Below are 7770 nucleotides of genomic sequence, written 5' to 3'. Positions count from 1 at the left end.
AGAGGCATAAAAGAAAAAATTAGCAAATGTGACCTAAGGGAAGTCGTTTTGTTTGGGGAAAAAAACACTGTAAACAAAGTTGGAAGACCAGTGGTCAGCTGGGAAAAGACATTGCAACCCACGTGGGAAAGGCCTCCTTCCCACGTTGACCAAAAGCTCACACAAGTCAGGAGGGACAAGATCCCACAGAAAAAAAAAAAAAAAAATGGTGAAGACTAGGAACAGCTGGTTCATAAAAAACAAGAAGGGTGCTGGCTTTGGCAGCACATGTACTAAAACTGGAACAATAGAAGATTAGCATGGCCCCTGGGCAAGGATGACACCCAAATTCGTGAAGCATTCCATATTAAAAAAAAAATGATACAAATGAACTTATTTAGAAAACAGAAACAGACTTTGAAAACACACTTATGGTTACCAAAGGGGAAATGTAGGGGGGTGGGACAAACTAGAGTTTGGGGTTAACAGATACACACTTCTATATATAAAGTAGATAATCAACAAGGACTTACTACTGTATAGCGCAGGGAACTCTACTCAATATTCTATAATACCTATATGGGAGAAGAATCTGAAAAAGAATGGATATATGTTTATGTATAACCGAATCACTTTGCTGTACACCTGAAACTAACACAACATTGTAAATCAACTCTATTCCAATATAAAATAAAAATTAAATTAAAAAAACCAACCAAACAAGAAGGGACCAAAAAATTTAGGGAAGGGTAGTCAGTCTTACTCATGATTAAAGAAATGGAAACTGAAGCAACAGAGAGGCCTTTTTCAACTATCAAAAAGACAAAACTTGGAAAGCAACAACAAACTTCAAAGCTTGATGAGACTCAGTGCTGATGGGTGTGGGTAGGTGGAGGGAGGAGTTACTCTCATTCATGGTGGGTGGGAATGAAAATTTGTAGAACTTTTCAGGAAGACTTGGAGGTGAAGATCCCTGACTGGTACAGGGCCCTGGGGCTGCCCGTGACCTTTTTTTAAAACTGTGGCAATTTCAAATAGACACAGAAGTAGAGAGAATGGCAGAACAAACTCCCATATGCCCATCACTCAGTTTCAATAATTGTCAACATGCTGCCATTCCTTTTTTTTCTCTTTTCAATATTGTTTTAATCAAAGTATAGTTGATTTACAATGTGTTAATTTCTGCTGTGCAGCAAAGTGATTCATTTATACATATATATATTCTTTTTTAAATATTCTTTTCCATTATGGTTTATCACAGGATACTGAATATAGTTCCCTGTGCTCTACGGTAGGACCTTGTTTTTTATCCATTCTGTATGTAATAGCTGACATCTGCTAACCCCACACCCCCACTCCACCCCTCCCACAACCCCCTCCCTCTTGGCAATCACCAGTCTGTTCTCTATGTCCGTCAACATGGGGCCATCCTTGTTTCTTCTCTCCCCTCCACCATCTTTTGTGGGGGAGATTATTTTACAGCAAAGATATAATTTCAATTCACTCTGAATGAAAATTTGGCAAGAGCTATCAAAAGAGAAAATGGGGCTTCCTTGGTGGCGCAGCGGTTGAGAATCTGCCTGCCAATGCAGGGGACACGGGTTCGAGCCCTGGTCTGGGAAGATCCCACATGCCGCGGAGCAACTAGGCCCGTGAGCCACAACTACTGAGCCTGCGCGTCTGGAGCCTGTGCTCCGCAACAAGAGAGGCTGCGATAGTGAGAGGTCCGCGCACCGCGATGAAGAGTGGCTCCCGCTTGCCACAACTAGAGAGAGCCCTCGCACAGAGACGAAGACCCAACACGGCCAAAAATAAATAAATAAATAATTCTTTAAAAAAAAAAAAAAAAAAAAAAAGAGACAATGGATCTACCCTTTCACCCAGCAATCCCACGGCTAAAATTTCCCCTAAGGGTATATTTGTAAAAGTTCACCAGGCTTATGTTCAGGGAGGTTTATTACGTCATTGTTTGTAAAAAACCTGGACACCGTTTTGGGGGGGACAGGGATGAGTGAATCACAGCTCACGGTCACGATGGATTAAAGAGAGTGAGGTGGCTCTCCAAGAGATATTATTAGCTGGGAAATTGAGACATTGAAGAGATCAGTCATATCCCTTTGTATAATTAAAATCTCTATAAACTGATAAATTAAAACAAAACAGTACAGCAATGCTTGGATGACTGTATTGCTATAGAATAAAGTCCGAACCCTGCAGCACACTCTTCATGGAGATCTCTCTTTCCAACTTTCATTCTAGCCATTTCTCCCACTAATACGCCCTATGAATTGGCCATGAGATTCCCAAAATGGGTTCCAAGGAACCGTAGCTCCACATGCACCTCCTGAAAGTGGGTCCATGGGTGATTAGGTTTGGGAAACCCTTAGCGCTCTATCTTCTCCTGGTACAGTCGCAATGCACATTAGCTCGTTAAGGGCTCTGGGAATTCTGCAGTCAAACAAACAAAAACTGCTTGACATGGACGTACGGGCCTTACCCTGGTCTCCCAGGCTCTGGAGCGTGGTTCTCAGCCTTGGCTCTCATTAGCACCACCTGGGCCCAGCCCTGTGCATCAGGGCTGAGAACCACTACTCTGCAACGTTGCCCTGCCCCTTTCTGAGCTTATGTAGCCCCACTCTCTCCTTTGCTCACCCCACCCCAGCCATGCTGGCCCTTCTTCTAGTTCCCTGAAAAGGAGTGTCTTGGTTCAGCCCCAAGGCCTTTGCACTAGCTCTTACTTTGGCCTGGAGTGCCTTTCCCTGCACCCGCTCGCTCCTTCCTTATTTCAGTTTTCCCCTTAAGTGTCACTTAGAAGAGGCCTTCCTGCCCTGCCCAGGAAGCGCTCACATTCCCTTTCATGTTTCCGTGAAGGCTGTCTCATTCTCTGGATTAATTACTGTCCATCTTACCCCCTGGAATGTTTGCTCCATAAAAGCAAAAATGGTTTCTTTTGTGTTCATCACCATATCCCCAGAGCCTAGGGCAGTGCCCGGTACACAGTAGGTGCTCAATTAATAGTAGCTGAACAAATGTGTTTCCTTCGAGATCTGCTTTCCTTTTGCTCCCCCTGAAATTGTGATCCAGCTGCAAGTCTCCTGATGGCCCCCAAACACGCTGGGCGCGTCCCCACTTCTGCCTGGATGAATTCTCACCTCATCTTCTCTGCCTGGCAAAGCCCTGCCCTGGCTTCGAAACCCAGCTTTCTGGTCCCTCCCTATGAAACTGCCCTCAGCAGCCTGGTCTGAATGAGTCGCTCCTTCCCGCTCCTCCCAGGTGCTTGTACACACACACCTTCATCACCACACAGTAACACGATGCTTGGATGGACTGTGTGTGTGTCTGTCTCTCGCTCACCTGCCTGCATTCATTAAGGGCAGGGCTCGCTGACTCAGTGCCGAGTTCTTGGGCACCCAGCCCAGTGATGGCCACACCATGAATGCGATGAATGGGTGCTGAGCGAAGCCCAGCATTGGGCTCTTACTGCCTGCATTTATCCAGCCAGCATTGATTGGGCACTTCCTGTGCACAAAGAACCGAGTTAGACCTTAGAGTGGGTCCAGAGATAGACAGAAAGCCATCTTTTGGCTGTAAAGGATTATCATTCCAGAAGGGAAGCAGATCCAAATAATTCTAACACAAGTGAGAGTGGCTAGCACTCATTGGTGCTAGAATGGGCTGGGGGAGTGTATTAATTTCCTATTGCTCTTGGAACAAATGACAACTTTAGGGCCTTAAAGCAAAACACACTTTTTACGTTACAGTTCTGGAAGTCCGAGGCCTGAAATGCGTCTTAGGGGGCTAAAGTCAAGGTGTCAGCAGGGCTGAGCCCCTTCTGGAGGCTCTAGGGGAGAACTGTCCCTTGTCTTTTCCTGTTTCTAGAGTCTGCTTCCCTGGCTCATGGCTGCATCACTCTGACCTCTGCTTCTGTTGTCACATCTCCTTCTCTGACTCTGACCCTCTTGCCTCCCTCGTTTAAGGACACTTGTGCTTATATTGGGCTCAACCAGATAATCCAGAATAATCTCCCCATTGCAAATCCCTTGACTTAATCACACCTGCAAAGTCCCTTTTGCCATATAAGGGGATAAGGCCGTGGACGTCTGCCTAGCACGGGGAGGGAAGGGTTACATCTCACCCCGGGGGCCTTCACCTAGCCAGCTTTGGAGTCATAGATCCTTCCCCCGAATCCCTAGTGTACACGAGGACTGGGGCCAGCTGCTGTGACAAGCTATCTCATGTAGGCCTCACAAAGAGTTTTTCATGGAAGCCGAGTAGCCTCATTTTGCAGATGAGGCTAAGAGAAGGGATATGACTTGTCCACGGCAGAGTCCACATTGACCCAGGCCTTCTGAGCTCTTTTCATGAGGTGCGGAGTCGTGATCACAGATAACATGCTTCACGATGGGGGTCGTGAAGATCAGGGGCTGTGGTCCCTCCCCCACAAAACCTTGCTGGAGAAAGTGTATCACACCTGAACTGTTAAATAACAAGCCCCAGGGCCCGGGTTCTGAGGCAGAGGCAGGGACAAGGGGGCTGTGAAACTGCCAGGTTGGGGCAGCTTCAGGGACGAGGCCGGGTTTAACGGCGAGGAGCAGGTGAGGGGCCTGGGGTGGGGCGGAGTATTCCATGGAGCCCAGGCCTCTGCACAGGCGTGCTCTCCCTGTTGGTCAGGCACGTGGATCTTCCTGCGGTGGGCTGGGCTGTCAAAGAGCCAAGAGCGCCCCTTCCTGCCGGCGGTGTCAGGTGAAGGAAGGAGGCAGGCCACGCTCAGAGCGTCCCCAGGCTCACACGGGGGAGACACGGCCTCCACCCACAGCGAGCTCCCAGGCTGAGCGGGGAGATACAGCTTCTATCCTAGGAAGCCTCCACTCTGAGGGGAGAGACAAAGCCTCTCTCTCTCTCTCTCTCTCTCTCTCTCTCTCTCTCTCTCTCTCTCGGGGAGCCCGGGCCGCACCTGCCCCTGGAGGAAATCACTCAAGAGCATCGAAGAACAGGGACCAGTGAGGCTGAATTAATGGAGAGCAACCAGCCTCGCAGGGCGTGGAGGGCGAAGAGCAGAGTGGGCAGGCGGGCCAGGGCCCAGGGGCCTGGGAGGCTGGGGTTTCTGGCTTGGCTCCCCCAGACTCTGCAGGGCAAAGGGGAGGGGGTGAGCCCCAGGTCCGAAAGCCCGCCCACCTGACCTGCTGCCCTCTCTTCCTCCCCCAAAACTCCCTGAGGCCAAGGAAGGGGGGAGGGAGGGAGGGGCAGAGGGGAGGGGCTGGCCCTGTTAGGCTGGAGTCTTCTAGCCTGGGAAGAAGCCAGGGTTCCCTCCCTCGCTGGAAGGCCGAGACTCCCCTTCCCAGACCTCCTCCCCACCCGTTCCTGCTGCTTCTAGGCCCTCCCTTGCCCTCTCCTCCTGTCCTGGGTCCCGTGGGGGCCCTGGGACCTCCGGGCCCTTTCTGGGGTGGGGCCCTGGACAGCGGATGTGGCTCTGTTCGGGGGAGCGGGGTTTCCCCGGGCGGCTGAATCCGGTCTTGGGTCCACCCCAGGCACATGTTTCCTGGAAGCCAGTTACTGGGAGGTGGCTGAGTGTGCTTGGGCGGGGAAGGGAGCACCTGAGGATCCCTGGAGTCCAGGGGGCATCGCAGGACGTCCCGCCTCTGACTCTCCTAATCGTGCCTCCCGGGAGGCGGGAGCCAGGACCGCTCCCCGCCTTCCGTAAACCCCGCCCTGCCCCGAGGCGGAGGGTGGGGCCTTCTTTGGAGTCAGACATAAATCATTAGTGGGTGGACCTGGGTGGGGCGGCCCTGGGGCCTCAGGACAGAGGCTGAGGAAACAGAACAGAGGAAGAGGATTCCACCTGAGGGCAGGTGTGGCCGGGTGAGGGTGCCTTTGGCAAGGGGTGGGGAGGCTTCAGGGCTGAGGTAAAGGGAGGGGCACCTGTGGGCTCCTTGGTGACCTATCCTGGGCAAGGTGCCTGCAGGTGAGAGGGACTATGTGTCTGTGAGGAAAGGAGCTGACAGGTCCTAGTGGCAGGGTCTGGGGGTGGGGTCCAGTCTTTGGGACCCCAGAAGGATTTGGGGTCCTCTCCTCACCAGCCAAGCCAAAGTCCAAGCTGGGAGCCCACCCCCAGATCCTGGGCCTCTCACTTCCCCGACCTCACCTGATACGGACCCTTTCCCTTGGGGGGAGGGTAGAGGTAGCCATGTATTCCTTTCCTGGGCCCCTGTCTCCGCCCCGGTCATGGCCCAGGCTCCCTGTTCCTAACAACTCAGTGAACACTTACAGAGCACCTGCTGCATACCTGCCGTGCCCTGGGTTCTGGGTGGGGGTGGGCACTGTCCTAGGAAGGTGACAGTTAATGCTCGGGGGGCCTGTAGGAGCCAAGGTCGGCTGGGCCCATGTGGCGAGACCTTTGTCAACATCGATACGCATCTATCGAGCATCAGGTGTATACGGGGCCCCCAGGCCACCCTACACCTTGTGCCTTCCATCAACATCGTAGGGTGGGTACAGTCCTGGGGACTCTCCCCCCACACCCTAGTCCTGCTCAAATCTGAGACAGGGTCTGTCCTAGTCAACCCGAGAGCACGCTGGCCGTTCAGCAGCCTCTAGCGAGGAGATCCAGGGCCTGTGGTGTTGGGCAAGGCTGGGGCTGGCTGGGGACACTGGGGGATGCTGGGAATTGTCCCAGCCGTCTCCCTGGGGCCTCCTCCTCCTTTCCCCTGCCCCCTGTGCTGGACCCCCGGCAGGCTGTGGGGCTGGATCGCCTCGTCCTTTTCCTCTCCTCCTCCTCCTCGTGGGCCAAGCTGCTGACAACCGTGAGGGCTGTGGGCCTGGCTCTGCCCCTCTGGCTGCTGGGCGGGGGAGGACAGGCCCGGGCAGGAGAATTCACAGCTGAGAGGACCTTGGCATAGCCCTCCGACCGGCTCCTGCCAGGCCTTCCTCCCCTGGCAGGGGGAGTGGGCGCTGCTGGGGCCCCGCTGCAGGCCAGGCTCGGCTGCTAGCGCCCGGCTGCCCTGCCGCTCCGGCACCCTGGGCCTCGGTTTCCTCATGGCGTCGTTGGCAGGATCTGGCCAGGGCTGTCCTGAGCTGTGAGGGAGGAGTGTCCGGGCTCTTCTCAGGCCTGCCAAGGGTGGCCACACTTTCCAGAGGGCCAGGGAGGCCTTCCTGGCTCTGGCCCTGTCCTTTCACCTGGGGAGAGGGCTTGAGCCGGGCCTGTCCTTCAGCAGCAGGTGAGGCCTCTCTGGGCCGAGGTGCTGGAGGGGGCTTCAGAGGTGGCAGAGTCTCCAAAGGCCAGAGGCAAAGGGCCTGGGGTCACTGGTGTGGAGACACACCGAGGCCCAGACCTTGACACACAGCCTGACATCGGGGGGTGGCAAATGGAAGTGATGGGGGGATGGTGGGACCTTGGTGATTTTGGAGGGAGAAAGGAAGGTTAGTAAACTCTCTGCCCCTTCCAACTGGGCCTCAAGACTCAGGTCTGAGGGCTTTGGAGGTGGGGTGCGGGCTGGGATGCAGGCTCTGAGAGAGGCAGAGGGTGGGTGGTGCCCTGTGGCCTGGCCCCCTCCCCCGGCCCCTGGCTCTGCTCCAAATTCACTTCTCTGAACTGAGTGAGGCCTGTCTGGAGGGAGGAGGTCAGTCAGCTTCTGGGGGAGGGGGCTTCCTGGGAGAGTGGCTCCAGTGGGAAGGGGGAAGGTCATTCCCTGTGAAGGTGAGTGGGTAGTGCAAGGCTGGCCTCTGACCCATTCAGGTGACCCCAGGTTCTATTGCTTCCCTTCCCCAAGATTGTCCTGGAGTAGGAGGAAGTCC

General features: G+C 54.0%; 1 non-coding gene across 1 annotated transcript; it reads left to right on the top strand.

Annotated features, from left to right (window-relative positions):
• Positions 1 to 248: 248 nt before the first annotated feature.
• Positions 249 to 351, top strand: LOC137755720 (U6 spliceosomal RNA). The gene has a single exon (XR_011072103.1). It is a non-coding gene; the product is annotated as a U6 spliceosomal RNA (small nuclear RNA).
• Positions 352 to 7770: the final 7419 nt, after the last annotated feature.

Source organism: Eschrichtius robustus, chromosome 20 (assembly GCF_028021215.1).
Source record: "Eschrichtius robustus isolate mEscRob2 chromosome 20, mEscRob2.pri, whole genome shotgun sequence".
In the NCBI taxonomy this organism is placed as follows: domain Eukaryota; kingdom Metazoa; phylum Chordata; class Mammalia; order Artiodactyla; family Eschrichtiidae; genus Eschrichtius; species Eschrichtius robustus.
The sequence above is the reverse complement of the archived record's forward strand: the minus strand, read 5'-3'. Positions and strand labels throughout refer to the sequence as shown.